The sequence below is a fragment of the Jaculus jaculus genome, chromosome X, assembly GCF_020740685.1.
Source record: "Jaculus jaculus isolate mJacJac1 chromosome X, mJacJac1.mat.Y.cur, whole genome shotgun sequence".
Lineage (NCBI taxonomy): Eukaryota > Metazoa > Chordata > Mammalia > Rodentia > Dipodidae > Jaculus > Jaculus jaculus.
The window spans coordinates 136,768,601-136,793,026 of NC_059125.1; positions in this window are offsets into that span (position 1 = coordinate 136,768,601).

Below are 24,426 nucleotides of genomic sequence, written 5' to 3' on the forward strand. Positions count from 1 at the left end.
ATTGGCACATTTGATATAAGCAGAAGCAAGATCAGCCTTGGTAGATGGGAACTCTTGTAGTTGGACCCATATTTAACCTCAACTTTTAAATTTAATTTTATTTTATTGGATTTGCAAGGTAGGATCTTGCTCTAGCCCAGGTTGACCTGAAATTCACTATGCAGTTTCAGGGTTGTCTCAAATTTGCAGAAATCCTCCTACCTTGGATTTCTGTGTGTTGGGATTAAAGTTGTGAGTTACCATGTCTGGCTAACCTCAACTTTTGACTCCATTTGCTGTGATATCAATTCTGCAGTGGTCATTATGAAAATTAGCTAATGTAAGTTAAATATTTTAACCTTTAATGCTGTAGAATATCAAAACATGAAACAGTGGTTTTCATGTGCTGTATGCACTCAAACATTTATCCACCTGTCTGTAGTCTAGAGTTCTTTCTCTTAGACTTTTTCTTTCTTCCTTCCTTCCTTCCTTTCTTTCTTTCTTTCTTTCTTTCTTTCTTTCTTTCTTTCTTTCTTTCTTTCTTTCTTTCTTTCTTTCTTTCCTTCTTTCTTTCAAGGTAGGATTTCACTGTAGTCCAGGCTTACCTGGAAGTCACTAGGTACTCTCAGGATGGCCTCGAACTCATGGGGATCCTCCTACCTCTGCCCACTACTAGTACAATTTCTCTACATTCCAGCCTGTGTTAGCTTTCTATCAATGAAAAAATGCTTGATGTAGACAATTTTATATCAGTGGATATTTATTTTAACTCATGCTTTCAGATATTTTAGTTCACATTCACTTGTTCCTACTGTTTCTGGGCCTTTGGTCAGTCCAGGCAGCATGACAAGGATTGTGTTGTAGAACAAAATTTCTCACTTTATGGTGGCCAAAAAGGAAACAGAAGTAGGAGAAGGTTCTAGGATACCAATGTACCCTTAAGGGCACATATCCTAGGTATACACCACATCATAAAACTTTCTACTGTCTTCCAATAGCACTATCAGCTAAAACTCAAGGCATTAACACATAAGCTTTTGGAGGCAATATAAGTTCTAAACTCTAACAACCTCTAGCAATGTCTCCCACAAAAACATAACCTAGTACATTAACTGAATCTGTTCATTGGGAGGATTACCTATCATTGATATTCCTAAATGAGATTCTATTACATTGGTCATCCATGTTTTGTTTACACTCATCTATCAAAGTGACCCATCATTTAATGAAGCTTGAGATTTTTCAAATTTTTAGTACTTGCTGGTCATACAGGATACCCAATATGACCATAGGCATTCCCAAAGGAGGTATAATAGTGTAAACATGGTACATTATGTTGAGATCTACTTTATAGTTTACTGATATGTTTTGGTCTTATTTCCACTTGTTTCCAGATGTAGGATGTACACCCTGTGATAAGTTTTTTTTTTTTTTTTCTGAACTCACTGTGTCTCAGGTTTGATGGACCAACTGTTTCAACCAAATCATGGAGTCTACAATGCAACTTAAGGTTCCCCTTCATAGCTTCAAGCAGTGACCTCTCAGGGCTTCTTTGCAGGCATTCTAAATTCATTTTCTGCCCTCAGAGATTTTCTGCAATCATAGAGAGAGACTCCATGACCCTTTTAATTGCATATTTCATGCCTGAGTAAACAGTAACATGTGAATAACACTGCCAAGTTCTGATGCCAGCTTAGTATATGGCCAATCACCTTAGACCACAACTATTGATATATGCTGTTCAGACTGATATTAGCAAAACATGTATCTATCTGGTTGTGTTTGAACAGGGAATCCCCTTCTTCTTCTAATGAATTTGGATTTTCACAAAATGTAGCCTCTGATGTGTAGGTTTTTACCTTCAGGCCACATTTTCTATTATCTCACTAGGGCCCAGGAAGTTTCTGTTTAGTAGCAGTAATCTAATAATTGCAACTGCTTTCTCAGCACTAGCCTGAATGTTATCTTTTCTTGAGATTACCTCTGCCAAGCAAATTAGTCCATTACTTTTTAATTCAGTCTCATTAAAATTGTCAGGATGAAAGTAGAATGCAGCCAGCTCCTTTTTCAGCATAAACTATGAACTGCATTGAGCCAAATTCCTGAGTCCTTGATTCCTTCTAAGTTCTTATGTGCCAAGCCTCTGATGTCTATATTTCTCTAGGTATTTTGGCCTTTCAATCCTCCCCCAGCAGAATGGCCCACTAAGATCTTCTTATGGAATTCTTGGACTTTTCTAGTACAAAGTTCCATACTCTTCCACATTCTTCCAATAAACTCATTCCACAAGTCTAAGAACCACATGATTAGGTTAATCATATTAATAATTCTACTTCTGGTACCAAATTTCTGTATTAGTTACTTTTCTGTTTGCTGTGAGCAAATATTTGATAAGAAACAGCTTAAGAAAATAAGGATTTATTTCAGACTACAGTTCCAAGGAGTACGGTCCACCCTGGTGGTGAAGACATGGTGACAGCATTGGGGAGCAATCACATCACAAGAAGCAGAAGGTGAATAGGAAGTGGCACCAGACTCCAAAGCTTCAAGGTCCATCTCCCAGTGACAAAATTCCTCTAGCAAGACTTCATCTCCTAAGTGTTATACAATCTTCCCTAGTAATTCCACCAGCTGGAAACAAAGTGTTCAAACACATAAGCCTCTGCAAGTCATTTCACACTTAGACTACAACATATATCAATCCATTTATATATTTTGAAGAAGTAAAAGGACTTCTGTGTTGGTTCATGATCCTAGTATATCACAAAAACCCAAATGTTGGCCATGTCATTATCATCAGGTCATACCCTAAAAAAAAGAACTGAGGACTTCTACTAATATTTTATTTTCCATAATTGATTCAGATAGCCATATTTAGCTACAAGAAAGATTCAGTGTGATGGTTAATCTATATTTATCAACTTGTCATAATTTAGAATCAACATGTAAACAAATCTCTGATAATTTTTATGAAGAATTTTTTACTATATTTTCCACATTATATTTATTTATGTTATATTAGTTGTGGTGTGAGTAATCACCCTAACTATTGGCAGCAGCATCCTCCAGGCTAGATTCCTAGACTGTGTAAAAAGGAGAAAGCTATCTGAACATCATTCTGCTCAGCTTCCTCTTTGGCAATATGACTTTCATTATCTGCTCTTGCCAGGCATTCCTTGTAATAAATTTTCCTTTAACATTTTAACCCCCAAATAAGCTTTTTCTTTATTAAGATGCTTCTGGTATGGTATTTTGTCCGAGCAAGGAGAAAATAGCTGATACAGAACTGGCTTGTGTGGGGAACATGGAAAGATTTTGAATTTTGGATGAGAGAAGCCTCACAATGCTATATGTAGAATAATGGTCTATTTTGGTAGGATTTTGGAAGACCAACAGGCTAAGAGAAGTGTGTACACTTAAGGCTTGGCTTGGGTGTTTTCATAGGGAGAGGAATAGACTCTATCAAAACTTGAGCTAGAGCTTGAGAGATGGCTTAGAAGTTAAGGCATTTCCTTACAAAGCCAAAGGACCCAGGTTCCACTCCCCCAGACCCACATAAGCCAGATACACAAGGGGGCACATGCATCTGGTGCTTGTTTGCAGTGGCTGGAGTCCCTGAAGTGCCATTCTCTATCTGCCTCTTTCTTTTTCCTTCTCACTTATCAAATAAATAAATGGAAAAAAAGTAAAATAAATTGAGCTAAAGGCAGTAAATATGATATTCTGGCAAAGAATATGGCTTTTTTCTGCCTGTGTCCCATGATATTCAATTAAGCTGAATTTAAAAGTAATGAAATGAATGTGTTTTGCCAAGGAAATTTTAAGGCAAAATAACATTGAATATGTAGTTTGGCTCCTTTTAGCTTCTCTAATTCAAATTTACAGTGAAACAGACCAAAATTCAGAGCCAAAGCTATGAAAAAATGTTTTTTGACAAAAAAGAGAAATGTTAGCAAATTAAAATTGTAGGTCTGGAGAATGAAAGCAGCTTAGGCTGTAATTGTTAAAGATAATAATACCACTGAAGATAAACCAATTGCTCTAGGCTAGGACAATAAGAAAGAGGACCTGAGGGCAAGACCCAATACACTGAAAGTTCTGTCTAGTATGAGAATGAACTGATTTTGAAAGGAAAGGCCTGAAAGAAGACTGCTGAAGGAGGTCCCTGACTCCAAATATCAGCTTGCAGAGGCTTCTATAGCTTGTTCCATGGGTGCGACAGGTTTCATCCTGACCTTACAGCTAAACTTGGCAGCATGTTCCATGTGGTATTGGATTTGGAAGAACATATGATGCATGATTTATTAGGTAATGGAATATTTCATTATAGTTCCAGAGACCTGCTGAGGCTAAGCAATGCAAGGCAAGGTTGGAATCCCTTCAAGGATACCTTATGATGCTGCTGTATGAAGCTGTTAAGGTAAACCCTAAATAGCACTGGAGATCACAGGGAGTTAAAGACCTAAGAATTATGGGTCATCTGCTAAGGAAATTTGCAGATTATGCAGTTGTATGGCCCCAAAGAAAGACTATAGGCATCTCAGCTGGAGTTTTGGAGCTACAGAAGCCATTTGGAGCCTAGATGATCACAAGTCCAAGATGTCAGACATGGAGCTGAAAATTTGGAAGGTTTTTTTTTTTTTCTGTTTAGTTACATCTCTGCTTAACTCTGTTCATTCCTTGCTATGTCTCTATTATTTCCTTTCGCATTGGAAAAGTTTATTTTGTGCCAAAGCATGTCAGAAGTGTATAAATTGCTTTTTGATGTTACTGGAGATTTCCACTAAGAGTTTGCTTGAAGATACACTACATTTACACTTTTAACAAATTTTGGAACTGGTAAAGTTTATGAGTGCTTTTATAGTTAGACTGATTGCACGTTGTGCTATGAAATGCCCATGAACCTATGAAGACAAAGGGTGGAAATTTATGGTTTAAAAGTATTGTGCTTGAGTGTCAAGTTGATATAGGGTATATTTATGATAAAATGTGGTTATCAACTTGATAGGATGTAAAATCACTATAGAAATAAACTTCTAGTGATATATGTGAGGAATTTTCTATATCAGATTAGATGAAGTGGGAATACCCATTCTTACTGTGGTCAATATGATCCAATGGGCTGGGTACTAGATTGGATATAAAAGAGAAAGTTAGGTGAATATTCAGGATTCATTGTTTTGCTCTGCTTCTTCCTTGATGATGTGACTCCAGTTGCTCACACCATCCTTTCTCCTCAAAAATAAACCCTTTCCTTACTTAAGCTGTTTCTGGTTGAGTATTTTGTCCTAGCAATGAGAAAATAACTAATATACTGGAAAGATGAGTATCTTAGTATTATGGCAAAATTCACATCTCAAACACAGTGTAAGATGTAAAAAGGAGAAAATACAATTTGGATAATAATGGGATTGAAATCAAGAATTTTATTTTCTTTGTTTGATATGCCACATCTTTGTTAAAGCTTAAATAACTAGGTGATAAAAGTTATAGGAATGTTTAACATTAGTTTAAAATTACATTTCCAAAGAATTCGAAGCTCTTCAGACCAATAAGGCCAAATTTTCAGAATCAGCACACAATATCAGTCCTACTTCTCTAGCTTTTCAGGATAATATTTTACACAAATTAATGAGGATTATTAAGAAGACTTTGTACTATTTATTGTCATGCATGCCTGTGATTCCCAGCATTAAAGAATTGGTGATAGGAGGATCATTATTTGGAGATCATTACGGACACATAGCAAGTACAAAGCCAGTTTAGGATACATAGGGATACATAGCAAGGACCTTTATCATGGAATTGCATACAGGACCCAGAATTAAGCCCCAAAAGCTGCAGTCACTAAATTTTTGACAACAATGTAAAAAATACATTGGAAAAATGGCTGTGTCTTCAATAAAGGGTGCTAAGAAAGTTGGATCTACAATGTAGAAGAGTGAAACAAACCATATTTCTAATCCTGTATAAATATCAATTTAAAATGCATCAAAGACCTTAACACACAACCTAAAACTTTGAAATTTATAGGGGAAAATACTTAAAGATATATACATAAAAGTCAGAAGTTTTGAACAGGACTATAAAGGCACAGGTAACTACCTTAGTAACAAACAGGATTGTATGAATTTACAAAGATTTTGCACAGCAAAGGAAAAAATACAGAATGGAAGAAAATATTTCCCAGCTATATACATTTTTTTTTTAATAAACCTTTTTATTATTTTATTTTATTTTATTTTTTTTTTTAATTTAATTTATTAGTTTTCTTTTCAGTAAATACAGGCAGTTTGGTACCATTATTTAGGCTCATATACATTTGACAGAGGATTCATATCCAAAATATATATTAAATATTCAAAAGGTAAGCACCAAAAGAGCAAGTCATCTATTAAAAAAAGTGCTAATGAACTGAACAGTTCTCAAAAGAAGAAAAAAAATGGCCACTAAATGGCTAGGGTGATGACTGTGTGGTTAAAGGTGTTTCCTTGAAAAGCCTGCCAGCCTGGGTTCAATTCCCATGTGACCTGTGTAATCCAGGTACAATGAGTAACACAAGTTTCTTCCCTTTTTAGTGCCAGGGAGCCCTAGTATACACACACACACACACACTCACACACAATGAAATATAAATATTCTTTCACTTTTTTAAAAAAAAATTGGTTTTTTATTTTTATTTATTTATTTGAGAGCAACAGACAGAGAGAGAAAGAGGCAGAGAGAAAGAGGCAGAGAGAAAGAGAGAGAGAGAGGAGAGTGGGCGAGCCAGGGCTTCCAGCCACTGCAAACGAGCTCCAAACGTGCTCCCACTTGTGCATCTGGCTAACATGGGTCCTGGGGAATTGAGCCTTGAACCGGGGTCCTTAGGCTTCACAGGTAAGCACTTAACCGCTAAGCCATCTCTCCAGCCCATAAATATTCTTTTAAATAGCCAGTAAATATTTCTAAAATTATTCAACATCCTTTTCCATAAGAGATATTCCAGTCAAAATTATACTAAGATTCCATTTTACTCAAGTGATATTGGCTATCATCAATAAAACAAATGACAACAAATGCTAGTGAAAGGTTCTGGGGAAATATGAATCCTTACACACTGCTCGTGGGAGTATATACTGCTGTACTGTCAGCAGTAAAAGAACTCAGACATAGCTCCACACTGCCACCCTCAAAAGCTAGAGAAGTTCCATTAGACTTTTAGGAACCTCAACTAGGGTAAACTCAGTATTAAAGGCTTTGATACTGAAAGGAATTTTAGGACTAGCTAGTATGAAGCAGAGTTAGACTAAACATGAGGTTCATTAGAAAGAAAGGCACTCATAAATAAATACTCATTCAAGTTTGTATACATCTTCCCACAGGAGAGTAACAAAAAGTAATCCATACTCAAGCATGGGAGTGGGACTCCTCAAGGGAGAGTTCTAATCAATTTTCTTACCATTAGTCATATATATTCTATTTAAGTGGCTGTCGAGTTGTATCACCAAAGTTTGTTACAAAAAATATTTCCCTTTTTCTTTTGTTATGTAACATATGTGATGGCTTTGGTGATGATTTAGATAGAATTATTATGAAAGAAGTTAGAATAAGAAGACACTAGGGTCACATAATATGTTTAGTATATTTATTTTCCCTACAAATGGTGTTTCTTGTGGGATGCTTAGAAAAATCACAGATTTCCAGCTGGGAAAATTCCTTAAACAGTTGTTAATTGTGTTATACTTTTGCTTCTCTGTTGGTGAGAAACACCAACAAGACTCAAGGTTGTTAGAATTCTTCCTTTTTCATGTCTCTGTAATATTACCTGTCTTTCTGTCCTACTTCATAGTCACTAAGGAAATAAGTATAGATGTTCTTAAAAAAAAAAGCACCTAAAACTAGAACTATCATATGATCTATGTAACTAAAGGAGTATTCCCAAATAAATCTGTGTCTCTGTACTCACAGATATTTATATATCAATATTTATTGATACACAACCCACAATACCTAGGAAACAGAGTCAGCCTAGGTACCAATCCACAGATTAAATGATAGAGAAAATTTAGTGCATTATATATACATAAATAGAGTCCTATTCAACCATAAAGAAAAACAAAACATGACTTTAACTGGAAAATTGAAGGAATTAGAGAACATTATATAAGGTGAAATAAACCCGAGCCCCAAAGACAAATATTTCCATATTTTCTTCCATATAGGAAACCTAAGACAGATGGAAACACACATACACAAACACATTCACTAACTCACATGACAAAAACAGAAGGGTGACTGTTGGCAAAGAAGAAAGGGATAGCAGGACGAGGGGCAGGAGAGGGCAACGGGGAATGAATATGATCAAAATACATGATATACTTGAAACCTATTGCTTTGCACCATGTGTAAACACTGATTTTGAAAAAGACATTCTTTAAAAATAATCAACAATAATAAAATCCTAAAAATATTTTGTGTTTTATATGTTACTAAATCATGAGAGAAAGGAGGTTTTAGTTAGTCTAAATTCTTAATTAGTCTTAATTAGTCTTAATTCGTCATAAAATTGACTTTTATAAAGATAATTGCCGCTAATAAGTATATCATAATTTTCCAGTGTCTTTATATGGAAAACCAAATGTTTTAAACTTATGTAGAAATAGAATTTCACCAATAAGAGTAAATGGAAGTGTATACAGACTTTAAAATACTCTATTTATTTGTTAAGAAAGAGAAAGAGGCAGATAGAGCAAGAGAATTGCTGCACCAGGGCCTCCAACTCCTACAAATAAACTCCAGTTGTATGCCCCACCATATGCATCTGATTTATGTGGATCCTGGGAAGTAAACCAAAGTCCTTAGGCTTCATAGGCAAGTACTTAACCACTAAGCTATCTCTCTAGCCCAAGGATACAGATACTAAACAGATTTTCTCACTGTCAGATAATATACAAACTGTGTAGAACAGAAGAATGTAATAAAATATTCTCTCAATTTAACCACATATTACAAATAACTTGAGGTACACAGAAGAAGCTGTCCTTTCAACATCATCACACTTATGCCAAGTCTCAAAGGGGCATAAGATCTTTAAGCACTTCTTGGTGGTTACTCCATTTAGCCAACCCATTACAACTAGAGAAAACCTCTTCCTTCTAAACGCATTACATCTTATTTCACATGTGATCTTTTAGGTTTACTGATACTTCTCTGACCTATACAAGGGGCTATCTGCCATTCAACTTCTTGCACACTAGGTTGACTGGTTGGTGTATAATAACGGTAGAGATTTATATTTTGAGGGATAAATGGTTGAAGTCTGTAAAAAGCTGTTACCTTTGTCTACTTTTGGGGTGGAATATTTCAAACACAATCAGATATTTTGTACTGTGGAGATCAAAACTACACTTAACATTTTCACTCTATGTTATCATGTTAAAATAATCTTTAGTTCATTTTTAGAATGGAAATGTGAGACTAAGGAACATCCTTAATTATTCTCCATAGGTATGTCTTTTAACCTCAGGAAGAAAATCAGGAGCAAAGATAAAATAGGCATTACAAATTGATTTTTAATTTGATACTTATAATTAATGCCAGACATATGATGATTATGCTAGAACAGATTTGCACCATCTACTTAAAATCATCTCTCACAACCTAATGCAACCTTTCAGTCTCCTATGAAGGTACTTGAGCATCATAATCATTAGACTTGATCTCCCCTATCACTTGAAGTTTGGGTGTTCTCAAACAACTTGCTTTGGCTCGTAATATGTGAGGAGATGAATCAATTCCTAGTGGAAGCTTTAGAGCCATTCCAAGCTTTGCTGCATTCTCTTGTCCCTAAGTTAGAATAACCAGCAATAACTAAGCTTAAGTGCCAGAGGGAAAATGAAAATTCAGACCAAGTCCCTAGACCACACAAAATGAATGTCTACTGCAAATAAGAAATAAACTGCTGTTGATTGAAGTTGCTTATTATAGCCTCATACCTAGCTTACCATGGATGATATAATGAGACATGAAAATTGAATCTTAGCAAGAGATCAGGGAAATCAATTCATGCTGATTTCTGTAAATAGGTTATAAGTACATCCTTCAAAATCCAAGTCTACCAAATAGACCAAGTGCATAAAATATAATAGACCTAGAAATGGTGTCCACACTGCTAAAGCTACATAATATTTGACAAAGGTGCCAAAATGTACATTGGAGAAAAAGATATCCTCTTCAGCAAATAGTACTGAGAAAACATTATATCCACATATAAAAGAATTGAAACTCAATCTACATATCTAATAGTGTTCAAAAATGAACCCCAAATCAATCACAGACCTTATTATAAAACATGAAATTCTGAAATTTTACAGGAAAAACATAAGCAAAACACCCCAAAATATAAATTTAAGTAAGATTTTTCTAAAATGGGCTCTAATAGCATTGGGGAAATCCCAACAATTGACAGATGGGCTACCATGGTATTAAAAGCATCTGAATGGTAAATGAATGTTATATAAAACTTACAACAGGTATCCCAAATGCTGCAGTTAATGTACTTTCAAAAAAGCTATAATGGGCTGGAGAGATGGTTTAGCAGTTAAGATGCTTGCCTGCAAAGCCAAAGGACGTCACTTCAATTTCCTAGGACCTACATAAGCCAGATACACAAGGAGACACATGCATCTGGAGTTCTGTGTAGTGGCTGGAAGCCCTGGTATGCCCATTCTCTCTCTCTCCCTCTCTCTCAAATAAATAAATAAAAATAAAATATTAAAAAAAATTTAGAAAAAGCTTTCTTTTTTTAAAAAAGCTGTAAATTCCCAAGTGGGAATAGATAAAATGACTTCAAGAATGGACCTAGGATAGACTTACAGCAGTGCACTATAACAGGAATAACTAAATTGTGTATTTATCATGCTCCCCAAAACTTTTCAGGCTAGAATCCTACTAATTATATGTTTTCTTTAAAATTGTAAAATTCTGTTCTGGTGATGTAATTCCATGGGTAAAATGCTTGCCTAACATGAATGTAGCCTTGATTCCATTCACATCAGTACATAAACTAGGTGTGATTGTGCATACCAATAGTTCCAGACTCAGGAGGTGGAGACAGGGGAATCAAGAATTACTCTTGGCTTCATTATAAGGTTGAGTCCAAGCTAGGCTAAATGAGATCCTGTCTCACAAAAGATAAAATAAACTGAAAGGTAGGAGGGACAAAAGGAAGGAAGGAAAGAAAATGAGTAAGAACAAAATGTAAATGTTATCCTCCCTTTTCTCTCCTACTAAGATGGAGGTTTTTGGTTAAGGAAAGAGTTGGGCATTTTATGCTAATAAAATTTATTAATCATTTTCTCCAAAAAGAAACAGGGAACTAAGGACTTGGCTCTTAGATGCCCAGTAGTGAGTGAGAAATGACAGTAGTAACAAAGCCAAGTTCATACTCATGACAGTAATCACTGAGAACTTAAGCATTCATTGCCCCATACGATTCAAAGGGAGAGGCACAAACATACAAAAAAGAATAAAGATGGATTAGGTATTGGATTGCTTGACTGTCATTTCTGTCTCTAGTCATCTATTACTCAACTATCAACCTAGAGAAATCTGGTATATAATAATTATATCGTACAAACCAGTAACTTATTGAGAAAGGGAGAATAAGAGACAATTTGGGCCCTCAGAAATTGAAGACATTTTCATTCTATGATCAAATATGATTCGTGAATTGTGTTTAAATTTCAGGATAAAAAGGTATTTCAATTTATATCAGCAAGTAGTAGAATGGTGACTCCAAGATCTGGCAGGAGGGGGGACAAAGAGAATTGTCAATTGCTAGGAAGATGCAAGATGAATGTGCCAGAGATCTGCAATGCTATGTGGTGTGTAGCAGGTGGGTCTCTGCTTAAGTATATTTCCCTAATTAAAAAACAAAACAAAAAAAAAACACCTCTGAAATAATAATGACAAAAGAAGGCAAGAAGAAACTTTGGTTGGCGATGGACTCATTTATTGCCTTGATTATGTTGCGAGAAACAGATAAATGTCTCTCCCCAAATTCATCTTCATGCATACATTAAATATCTGCAGCTGTGTGACTATCAATAAAAAAATTATTTGCAATAGAATGTTGAAAGTGAAAACCTATTGTGTTTCTCAAGCCAGGTTTTCTGTTCAATAATTTGTCAATTGCTTTCTAAAATTTTGAATAGTAATTGATGTCTTGGATTATCTCTCTTTGTTTCTTATTTTTGTCATATTATTTGTCTTTGTTGACCTCTCCTAAATTGTGTGAAATCCCTACAACATATTTTCTAAGAGCTTTTTTAGTTTTCTGACTATTCTTGCTTTTCTTGGGCTTTTTCATCCATGATACTGTCTTAAAATGCCTAGTTTTTATTTGCCCATGCATTGATTTTTACAAAAATAGGAATTCTGCCCAGGATCTTGCATATGGTAGGTAAGTACACTACCACTGAGCTATATTGCCAGTACAGTCCTTGTACTTTAAGATTAATTAATTGAAAAACTTCTTCACTCATAGATTTGGCTTTTAGGAGAGAAGATTTTCCAAAACTGATGCACAGAAAGCAAAATCATTCTGAAGTGTTCATTGTTGTACTACTACCACCCAAATATGTCCAAGAGCATCATTTAACTTCTTTAGGAAAAGTACATTATCATGTTATTTGCTTGTTACCTTGGGCATACAATTCCTATTATTTGGTGTTAAAAACTAAGTAACCTTCAATTTTTTGAGGTCATATGTCTCTTTACTGATCTCTTTGTATTGAAAGAACCTTTGGAGGCTCTGAAACTCAAATGAACTCCCCCTTATTCTTCCTCTGCTCCACTTATCAGCTACTATTCTTCCACCCTAGAATGTTTTCATTTTTGGCTTCTGATAATTTTTATTATGGAGAAGCCCTCAGAAAAACAAGAAGAGTAGAAATAATATGTATTCTGTCATCCTGAACTAGAAGCTTTTTGAGTATTTCCAATTTTGCTATGCTAATTTATTCAAAAACTATATAAAAATACTGCCATAAACAATGCATGAGTATCAATTGCTCTGTATCCTGGACTGTAATAATGATCACTGTTATTCTTTTATCCCTTTTAGTAAGTTTTTTTTTTTTTTTCTACTAAGTAAAAACTTTGTATGGACACATCGTGTGCTAGTATCATTATTTCCCTCTTCCCTCTCCCCATTCTGGTGGAGGCCCTGTTATTCTTAATGTTTTTGTTATTAGAACATATTCTTCATACATAGTAGTGAGTTTGATAAGAAGATTTTCATGTAAATATGTAATATACATTGACTATGCTTTTCTCAAAATTGCCTCACTCCCTTATCCCTCCTGTTAGGCCCTGTTATTCCCCTGGTCAGTTTTGCTTTTTTTTTTTTTTTTCTTTTCATTTTTCCAGGTAGGGTCTTACTTTAGACCTGGCTGACCTGGAATTCACTATGTAGTCTCAGGCTGGCCTCAAACTCATAGTGATCCTCCTACCTCTGCCTCCCAAGTGCTGGCCTTAAATGAGTGCGCCATCAGGCCTGGCAGCTTCTATTTTTTAAATCATATATACATACATAGTTTTATATACTTACATAAAATGTTGGATATACAGATAAGACAAAACTTGTTATTTTTTCCTGAATCTGATTAAATTAACTCAATATAAAAAATAGGGATGCGGATGTCCAGACTGATGATTGAAACAATGTGTTTGAGGTTTGTGTGCTCCAAGTATGTGAGATGATCTGCATGTTTGGGGGCTGTGCATGTGAGATACCAGTATGTTGGAGGCCTGTGCATACTAACTTACTGAGAGGTGCAGTGTGTTTGGAGCCTGTGCCCTCCAGATGGGTGAGGTACAATCCTAAGAGGAAAATTCATAGCACTAAAATCCTACATAACAAAGACAGAGAAATCTCAAATTAATTATCTAACCATCCACCTAAAGGTGTTGGAAAAACAAGAACAGTAAAATCCTAAGAGTTCCAGACAGAAAGAAGTGATTAAGATCAGGGTTGAAATTAATTAATTTGAAACTAGGGAAACAAATAATGATATTTATGATACCAAGAGCTGGTTCTTTGAAAAAATTAACAATATTGATAGACCCCTTACCAATTTGATCAAATGAAACAAGAGAGAAATCTCATGGGATGCAGAGATTCTGGCTTAGTGGTTAAGGCACATGCCTGTGAAGCCTAAGAATACAGGTTCAATTCTCCATGTCTCATGTAAGCTAGATGCACATGGTGGCACACGCATCTAGAGTATTTTTTGCAATGGCTAGAGGACCTGGCATGCCCATTCTTACACACTCTCTTCTTCTCTGTCTCTGATAAATAAAAATAAATTAAAACAAGATAAGTCTCAAATTAACAAAGCAAGAAATGAAAAGGGAGAGGTCACAACAGGCACCAACAAAATTAAAAGAATCATAAATACATATTTCCAAACCTCTATTCCACAAAATTGGATAACTCAGAAGAAATGGAAGAATTGCTAGATACATACCACCTACCAAAACTAAATCCAGGGCAAATAACTCTCCCAAACAAACCTAATTCATCCATTAAGATTGAAAATGTAAAGGGCTGGAGAGATTGCTTAGTGGTTAAGGTGCTTGCCTGCAAAGCCTAAGCACCCAATTTCTCAGCAACCCCACAAACTAGATATGCAAAGTGGTATGCTGCGGACTGGCAAAGCCGGGACCACCAGTCCGAGGGAGAACAGGGCCTTGGGAGATGGGCAAGGAGTTGGGGAAGTGACAAACAGACACACCCACAACGTGAATGTATCTGAGTGTATTTTACTGAAGTAGAGCTTCAGGTTATATACAATTCTGGCTGCATAAGCTTAGCCTTTGTTTATTTAAGCAGTACCATTTTTATGAATAGCCTGTTCCAGGAGAGGCACAAATACAGTGAGTAAAGATTACAATCACAAATTTAATAGTTAATATCTCACCAAAATCAGTGTTAGACAGTCAGTGGTTACAAATGACGTTTGGTTTTGAGTCTGCTTCAAGCATCAAGTTGTTTTTTTTTTTTAAGTTCTAACAGGGTGACTTCATAACTCTAGTATATTTTCTTCCTTGATTCATGCCATAAAAATGTAAGCAAGCACCAAGGTGGCTTCGACCTAGCAAGTCTGTTCACATAAGTTAAATATCACCAAGAAACATGCTTCCCACCATTGTTTACTAGCACATCCCTATTCCTATACACTCCTGTATAAAGGTAATGTTTCATTGATTGGTTCTGGTCCTCGGAATTCTGATTATGGCTTAGAATAATAGTGGGGTCCTTGTGGGAAGCGTCACACCATCAGGTGACTCAATTTTATGGAAACTTGCTCCATACCTAATTTTTACTAAATTGTGAAGGAACATCATGCTGCTGTCATATGTCAGGAACAGAACAGTAGTAATGAAGAAAACAGCTATTAGAGAGCAGCAAAACGCACTACAAGCCTGGAGAATGCATATCCTTCCAGGAGGCTTTTTTCCTTGAAGCTTTCACCTCGGCCTGGTGAACAAGTCACACAGACTCCACTGGAGTTGGCATGGCAGTGGTACATGTGTCTGGAGTTCATTTTCTGGGGGTCATGACACACCTATACTCTCTATGTTCCTCTCTTCCTCCCCCTCACTCTCATAAATAAATATTTTTTTTTAAAGAAAGCCTCTCAAAATGAAAAGTCCAGGATCTGATGGACTCTCAGCTGAATTCTACCAAATATTCATATAAGAATGGAAAACTTTTTTTGCAAGTATTTTAAACATAATCAGAGAGCAGGGAATGTTTGTAAACTCCTTCCATGAAGCCAGAATCACCCTAATACCAAAACAAGATGGAGATACGACCAGAAAATGATAAACCTATATCTCTGATAAACTTAGATTCAAAGGTCCTGAACAAAATTTTCACAAAGCAAATTGAACAGCACACCAAAAGTACTATCCATCTCAGTCAAATAGGCTTCATCCCAAGGATGCAGGGATGGTTCAACGTACACAAATCAACTAATGTAATAAACCACATAAATAATCTGAAACACAAGAACCATATGATTATTTCAATAGATGCAGAGAAGGTCTTAGTCAAAATGCAATACCACTTTATGATCAAAACACTGGAGAGTCTGGCATGGAGGGATTATATCTTTATATAATAAAGGCTATTTACAAATCACCTAAAACCCAAATCATACCTAATGGGAAAGGCACAAGACATTCCCAATAAGATCAGGAAAAAGACATAGATTCCTCTCACCACTGCTCTTCAACATAATATAAGAAGCCTAATCCATGCAATAAGGCATAAGAAAGACATAAAGGGATACAAATAGGAAAGGATGAAGTCATATTAGCCCTGTTCCAAATGATATGATCCTACACATAAGTGACCTGCAAGACTCTACCATAAAAATTCTAAAGGCCATAAATGCCTTCAGCAATATGGTAGGATCCAAATTCAACACACAAAATCAATAGCCTTCCTATACTCAAAAGACAAATATACAGAGAAAGAAGCCAGTGAGGCTTTCCCATTTTTAATAGCCACAAAAAAATTGAATGCCTTGGAAAAATACTAACAAAGAAAGTGAAAGACCTATGTAATAATGGCATCAAAACATTCAAGAAATAAATCAAGGACATGTAAAGACTGGAGTACCTTCCATACTCCTGGATAAGTAGAATTAATATTGTGAAAATTGAAAATCTAGCAAAAACAAAATACAGATTCAATGCAATACCAATAACAATCCTAGCATCATTGTTCGAAGAGCCATAAAAAAATTATCTCAGACTTCAAAAAGAAAGTCAGAATGCTCTAGATATTCAAAAATGTCTTCAGCAGAAGAAACACCTATGGAAGTATCACCATACCCAATCTAAACCTATACTACACAGCCATAGTAACAAAAATAGCATGGCACTGACATAAAACAGACATACAGACCAATGGAACAGAATTGAAGACCAACTCTTAGTTTAAAAAACTACAGCTACTTGATCTTTGACAAAGGAACCAACACGGTACACTGGAGTAAAGATACCATCTTTAACAAACGATGCTGGTCAAATGAAACTAGACCCACTCCTCTCACCATGCTCAAAAATCAACTCCAGGTGGATTTAAGATCTCAATATAAAACCTGAAGTTCTCAAAGTACTGGATGAAAAAAATAGGTTAACTCTCCATCCTTTGGAAGAGGAGAAAGACTTCCTGAACAGTATCCCATTAACACAGGAAATCAAGCAATCACTCAACCAGTGTGATCTTACCAAGCTTAAAAGCTTTTGTACAGACAAACATAACATATACAGAGCCAATAGACTACTCACAGAATAGAAGAAAATCTTTACTAGCTATACCACTGACAAAGGTCTAATATATACCAAGAGCTCAAAAAGCTAAGCAATAAAAAAAAAATCAAACAACACAGTCAAAAATGGAGCACAGGATATGTCACTTCCGGTTAAGATGGCGGCGTAGGTACCACGCCAAAGCAGCCTAGGGGGGAAAAAGACCAAAAAAACTCAGCAAAATACACGCTTTTACTAAAAAGTGAGGTGTATAGGAAATTGAGGCAGCAGCGGAGAAGTAGAAGAGTTATAGAGCATCCAGAGCCCGCACAGGCGGGAAAAGCGGCTCCAGCGGCTCAGGCAGCTCGGCCAAACGCCGCAGCCACGGCGCAGCAGAAAACCGCCAGACCAGCTCGAGCCGCAGGAAAAGCCAGGTGCGGGATTTTCCCCTCACACCGCGCTCTCCGCAACCCGGGAAACGTGAGGGGAGAGCGGCAGCGAGCAGCGGAGGAGAACACCGCGAGGTAGAACACGTGGAGCAGCGAGACAACCAGAGCAGCCGTGGCTCCCTCCCCTCCCCCACCGCCTGAGCCCAGCTCCAGCGAACACAGCAGCGGCCCGGGACCCGGCCACGCCAACTTGGGCTGACAGTGGGACCCAAGCAGGAGCAGAGTTCGGCAGCAACTTCAGCGGCTCCAGCATCGGTACCAGTGGCCCCAGCAGCAGCGGACCCAGGAGCGGCAGCGGCGGTAGATCCCGCAGCAGAGGCTTTGGGGGGAGCAGCGGCGGTGGTCACGGCAGCGGCAGCTTCAGCAGCGGTGGTGGCTCTGGTGGTGGCAGCTATGGGAGCAGCAGAGGCAGCAGCAGCAGCTCGGTTTGCCCTGTAGGAAAAGCAAGTGCCCAGCTCCAGAAATCAGAACAGCAGCCCGACGTCCCAAGCAGCAACTTGACTGAGACCAAAATCACCCAAGGTAACTGGGATTGCACCAGGGAAGGGTCTCACTTGGTCACAAGCTGACTTGGATCCCTCAACAGACCAGAAATCTAAACCTCTTTGTTGATAGAAGATCTGGTCATTATAATAACTACTCTTGCATACATACTCGGGGCTGTTTTTGATTGAATGTGTACAGTGTTTAGTTAAATTTTAGAATCTACCTGCATTTTATTCCACTCAGCCTGCTTGAATACTCCTATAGCAGGGAATTTCAACCCCTAAGAACATCTTTGTAGATACTCTGAGAGTCTTAAGAGCCACACCTAATACCTTAAGGTCCTACCCTGAAAATATATTACATCAAATCAATTGATACAGCTAAGAATACACAGCTAGCTAGAAAATCCAAGCATTAACTTAATCCAAGATGCAAAAATATATACATTATAACACAAGAAACACTAAAAAGCAAGATGATATAAATCCACCTAAAAGTAATAATGCATCAGAAATGTCCTCCAGAGAGAAAGAGTTAGAGGAAATGCCTGAGAAAGAGTTCAAAAGAATAATTATAAATATGTTCAAAGAGGTCAAAGAACACATGAAAACAATCAAGGAAGAAATCAAAGAGGAAATCAAAGAGGAAATCAAAGGAATCAAAGAAGAGGCAGGACACCAATTTAATGAAATAAAGAAGGCAATACAAGACATAAATAGGGAAATAGAAATAATAAAGAAAAACCAGTCAGAATTACTAGCAATGAAGAACACAGTTAATGAAATAAAAAACTCTGTAGAAAATCTCACCAGTATGATGGATGAGGGAGAGGACAGAATATATAAGCTAGAAGACCAGGTGGCAGACCTAATGCAGTCCAACAAAGAGAAAGACAAACTTATAGAAAAGTATGAGTGGGAATTTCAAGATATTCGGGACACTATGAAAAGATCCAATATAAGAATTCAGGGCATAGTAGAAGGAGAAGAATTCCACTCCAGAGGCATAGTAGGCATCTTCAACAAAATCATAGAGGAAAATTTCCCCCAAATTGGGAAAGAGGTGCCAATACAGATACAGGAAGCCTTTAGAACCCCAGCCAGACAAAAACCAGAAAGAACCTCCCCTCGCCATATTATAATCAAACTTCCAAACACACAAATCAAAGAAAAATTATTGAAAGCAGTTAGAGAGAAAAATCAAGTTACCTACAAAAGCAAGCCCATCAGGATTACAGCAGATTATTCAACACAAACTTTTAAAGCCAGAAGGGCTTGGAGTGATATATTCCAAGTTCTGAAAGATAACAACTGTCAACCAAGGTTACTTTATCCTGCAAAGTTATCCATTCAAATAGATGGAGAAATAAAGACATTCCATGACAAAAACAGGTTAAAGGAGTATTTGAAGACAAAACCAGCTCTACAGAAAATACTTGATAGAATCCTCCATGCTGAACAAAAGGAAAAGCACACATATAAGGAACCTAGAAAAAACAAGCTATACTCAAATACCAGTTAACAGAAGAGAACACAGATAGAACCAGTAACACACACACACACACACACAAATGGCAAACATAAATACACACCTTTCAATAATATCTCTTAATATCAACGGTCTCAATGCCCCAACGAAAAGACATAGATTTGCAGACTGGGTTAAAAAGCAGGATGCTACAATTTGTTGTCTCCAAGAAACTCACCTTTCTACAAAGGATAGACATTATCTTAGGGTGAAAGGTTGGAAGACGGTGTTTCAAGCAAATGGGCCTAGAAAACAAGCAGGGGTTGCTATCCTAATATCAGACAGGGTAGACTTTAGTCCGACGCTAGTCAAGAAAGATAAGGAAGGTCACTTTATATTGATTAAGGGCACACTCCAACAGGAGGACATTACAATCCTAAACATATATGCACCTAACATGGGGGCTCCCAAATTCGTCAAACAAACACTATTAGAACTAAGGTCACAGATAACACCAAACACAGTGGTGGTGGGTGACTTTAACACCCCACTCTCATCAATTGACAGGTCATCCAGGGAAAGAATAAACAGAGAGGCATCTGGACTAAATGAGGTCATAGAAGGAATGGACCTAACAGATATATACAGGACATTTCATCCAAAGGCTGCAGAATATACATTCTTTTCAGCAGCACATGGAACATTCTCTAAAATAGACCATATATTAGGACATAAAGCAAATCTTAACAAATTCAGGAAAATTGAAATAATTCCTTGCATTCTATCTGACCACAATGGAATTAAACTACAAATCAGTAGCAAGAAAGGCTATAGAGCATACACAAAATCATGGAAACTAAACAATACACTACTAAATGATGAGTGGGTGAATGAAGAAATCAAAAAGGAAATCAAAAAATTTATAGAGTCAAATGATAATGAGAACACAACATACCAAAATCTCTGGGACGCAATGAAGGCAGTTCTAAGAGGTAAATTTATAGCCTTAAGTGCCTATATTAAGAAATTAGAAAGGTCGCAAGTAAACGACCTAATGCTTCGCCTTAATGCCTTGGAAAAAGAAGAACAAGGCAAACCAAAAATTAGTAGACGGGAAGAAATAATAAAGATTAGGGCAGAAATTAATGAAATAGAAACAAAAAGAACAATCCAAAGAATTAATGAAACAAAGAGTTGGTTCTTTGAAAGGGTAAACAAGATTGATAAACCCTTAGCAAATCTGACCAAAAGAAAGAGAGAAGAGACACAAATTAATAAAATCAGAGATGAACAAGGTAACATCACAACAGATTCTAGAGAAATTCAAAAAATCATAGGGACGTGCTATAAAAGCATATACTCCAGAAAGTATGAAAATCTGAAAGAAATGGATGATTTCCTTGATCTATATGACCTACCTAAATTAAATCAAAATGAGATTAATCACTTAATAGACCTATAACAAACATGGAGATCCGAACAGTTATCAGTAATCTCCCAACTAAAAAAAGTCCAGGCCCGGATGGATTCACTGCTGAATTTTACCAGACTTTTAAGGAAGAGCTAACACCATTGCTTCTTAAGCTTTTCCAGGAAATAGAAAAAGAAGGAATTCTACCAAACTCCTTCTATGAGGCCAGCATCACCCTGATACCAAAACCAGGCAAAGATAGAACAAAAAAAGGAAATTACAGACCAATCTCCCTCATGAACATAGATGCAAAAATTCTCAACAAAATATTGGCAAACAGAATACAAGAGTATATCAAAAAGATCATTCACCCTGACCAAGTAGGCTTTATCCCAGAGATGCAGGGATGGTTCAACATACGCAAATCTATAAATGTAATACATTACATAAACGGGTTGAAGGACAAAAATCACATGATCATCTCATTAGATGCAGAGAAAGCATTTGACAAAATCCAACATCCCTTCATGATAAAAGTCCTACAGAGACTGGGAATAGAAGGAACATATCTCAATATAATAAAGGCTATTTATGACAAGCCTACAGCCAACATATTACTAAATGGGGAAAAACTGGAAGCTTTTCCACTAAAATCAGGAACAAGACAAGGGTGTCCACTGTCCCCGCTACTATTTAATATAGTTTTGGAAGTCTTAGCCATAGCAATAAGGCAAGAGACACACATGAAAGGGATACAAATTGGAAAGGAAGAAATCAAGTTATCATTATTTGCAGATGACATGATTCTATACATAAAGGACCCTAGAGACTCTACTACCAAGCTGTTAGAGCTGATCAAAACCTACAGCAATGTAGCAGGATACAAAATAAATACACAGAAATCAGTAGCCTTCATATATGCTAACAACAAACACACAGAGGATGAAATCAGAGAATCACTCCCATTCACAATTGCATCAAGAAAAATAAAATACCTTGGAATAAACCTAACCAAGGAAGTAAAAAATCTATACAATGAGAACTTTAAAACACTCAAGCGAGAAATTGCAGAAGACACTAGAAAGTGGAGAAACATCCCTTGTTCCTGGATTGGAAGAATCAATATTGTGATAATAGCAATCTTACCTAAAGCAATCTACACATTTAATGCAATCCCTATCAAAATTCCAAAGGCTTTCTTCATGGAAATAGAAAAAACAATCCAAAAATTCATTTGGAATCACAAAAAACCTCGAATATCTAAAATAATACTGAGCAACAAAAAAGAGGCTGGTGGTATCACCATACCTGATTTTAACCTATACTACAGAGCCATAGTAACAAAAACAGCATGGTACTGGCACAAAAACAGACATGTAGATCAGTGGAACAGAATAGAGGACCCAGATGTAAGCCCAAGTAGCTATAGCCACCTGATATTCGATAAATATGCCAAAAATGCTCATTGGAGAAGAGACAGCCTCTTCAGCAAATGGTGTTTTGAAAACTGGATAAATATCTGCAGAAGGATGAAAATAGATTCTTCTCTCTTGCCATGCACAAGAATTAAGTCCAAATGGATTAAAGACCTTAACATCAGACCGGAAACTTTGAAACTGCTAGAGGAAAAAGTAGGGGAAACCCCTCAACATATTGGTCTTGGCAAAGACTTTCTGAATACAACCCCAATTGCTCAGGCAATAAAACCACAGATTAATCACTGGGACCTAATGAAATTACAAAGATTTTGCACCGCAAAGGACACAGTGAAAAAAGCAAAGAGGCAACCTACAGAATGGGAAAAAATCTTCGCCAGCTATATATCTGATAGAGGATTAATATCTAGGATATACAAAGAACTCAAAAAGTTAAATAATAAGGAATCAAACAAGCCAATCAAAAAATGGGCTATGGAGCTAAATAGAGAGTTCTCAAAGGAAGAAATACGAATGGCATATAAGCATCTAAAAAAATGTTCTATGTCACTAGTCATCAAGGAAATGCAGATTAATACTACATTGAGATTCCATCTCACTCCTGTCAGATTGGCCACCATCATGAAAACAAATGATCATAAATGTTGGCGGGGATGTGGAAAAACAGGAACCCTTCTTCACTGCTGGTGGGAATGCAATCTGGTCCAGCCATTGTGGAAAACAATGTGGAGGTTCCTAAAACAGCTAGAGATTGATTTACCATATGACCCAGCTATAGCGCTCCTAGGCATATATCCAAAGGACTCATCTCATTTCCTTGGAAGTACATGCTCAACCATGTTTATTGCTGCTCAATTTATAATAGCTGGGAAATGGAACCAGCCTAGATGTCCCTCAACAGATGAGTGGATAATGAAGATGTGGTACATTTATACAATGGAGTTCTACTCAGCGGTGAAGAAAAATGAAGTTATGAAATTTGCAGAAAAATGGATGGACCTGGAAAGTATTATACTAAGTCAGGTAACCCAGGCCCAGAAAGCCAAGCGCCACATGTTCTCTCTCATATGTGGATCCTAGCTACAGATGACTGGGCTTCTGCGTGAGAATGAAAATACTTAGTAGCAGAGGCCAGTAAGTTGAAAAGGAGACATAAAGGGTGGAGAAAGGAAGGGAGGAGGATACTTAATAGGTTGATATTGTATATATGTAATTACAATGATTGTAATGGGGAGGTAATATGATGGAGAATGGAATTTCAAACGGGAAAGTGTGGGGGTGGGGAGAGAGGGAATTACCATGGGATATATTTTATAATCATGAAAAATGTTAATAAAAATTAAAAAAAATGTGGATATGTATACACATTTACTAGTTCAAAAAAAAAATGGAGCACAGAACAGAAAAAAGGAATTTTCGATGGAAAAAATACAAGTTGCTAATATTTACTTGAGAAAATGTTAAACATCCTTAACCATCATGGAAATGCAAATTAAAACAACTACAACTATGAAATTCACCTTATGCCAGAACAGATGGAAATCATTAAAAAATTAAATGACAATAAATGTCTGTGAGGATGTCCAGAAAGAGGAACCCTTATTCACTCTTGGTAGTAGTGCAAAGTTGTACAACCCCTGGGAAATTAATAATAGAGCTACCAACTGACCCAATCATTCCTTTACTGAGCAAATACCCTAAAGGCTCCACTCTTCTCTGCAGACCTATTTGCTCAACCATGTTTATAGCTATTCAATTCACAATAGCTAAGAACTAAAATCAACCCAGGTGCCCATCATTTGACAAATGGATAATGAAGATGTGGTGCATATACACAATGGAATTATAGTCAGCAGGAAGGAAAAATGAAATAATGAAATTTGTAGGA